The following is a 1,164-nucleotide window of genomic DNA, read 5'->3' on the forward strand; positions in this document are numbered from 1 at the left end:
GCAGTGCGTACCCGTACCCCGTATGCAATATCAGTGCTAGGCCGAAAATATAAATGAGTCGAGTCAAATGTAGACGAGCTGCAAAGTCTTGCTGCCTTGGCTATGTGCAATTTGCACCATCAATCTGTCTCGTCTAAAAAATATATCCAAACAAAAGATTCGCCTCTCGCCTTAATACAGGAGGAGGACAGGGGGGGGGGGGGGGGGGGGGGGGGGGGGAGGGGGGCTTTGCAGAGGGGGAAGAGGGGATGGGACGAGGGATGCAGGAATTAAAGTACCCATATTCCCCAATATATCAGTCGACTGTGAAATTAACGATTTTGGAGACTATGCAGGTCCGAAAATAAATTGGAATAAGACAATAGATAATTTTTTTCATGATAATGCCATTATATATACTGATCAACCTGTTATATCTAGGAGTATTATGTAGGCGAAAATAAGAAATTATTACAAGATTTAAACTGGAATGTAAAAATAAATAAAATTCGAAACGTATTAAATGTGTGGAAAATGAGAGATCTTACTTTTTATGGTAGAATAATTGTTTTAAAAATGTTAGTGGCGTTACAAATTGTGTATACCGCAACTGTTGTACTATAGTACCATAACATGTTGTCAGATATTGAAAAGACTATTTCGTTTCTTATGGAATTCCAAACAAGATAAAATTAAACCTAATGTAAGTATACGTGATATTGAAAATGGTGGATTGAATATGATTATATTGCTAGTAAAATATCTTCACTTCGTTTGGCATGGATATCTCGTTTTTTTATGATAACGGCCAGGGGCGTACGCAGGATTTTTTCAAGGGGGGGGGGGGGGGGGGGGGGGGGGGGTTGTAAGCGGACACTTTTTTTTTTTTTTGGTCTCAAAATTTCAAAATTTGACATTTTTTTTCGTTGGGGGGGAGGGTAAGGTCACCTTATTTAGGTTAGCCGTGGGTATAATTTTTTTTTTTTTTTTTTTTTTATAATAAAAAAAAAAAAAAAAAAAAAAGCCAAAGGGGGGGGGGGGGTTTAGGTTTTTTTTAGGGGGGTTTACATACATTAAAATACCAAAGGGGGGATTTGAACCGCCAAACCCCCCCCCCCCCCCCCCCCCCCCCCCCCCCCCTGCGTACGCCCCTGATAACGGCTCTAGTTGAAAAAATATGTTTAG

This window comes from Strongylocentrotus purpuratus, unplaced genomic scaffold (assembly GCF_000002235.5).
Source record: "Strongylocentrotus purpuratus isolate Spur 01 unplaced genomic scaffold, Spur_5.0 spur5_scaffold_4, whole genome shotgun sequence".
Classification (NCBI taxonomy): Eukaryota; Metazoa; Echinodermata; class Echinoidea; order Camarodonta; family Strongylocentrotidae; genus Strongylocentrotus; species Strongylocentrotus purpuratus.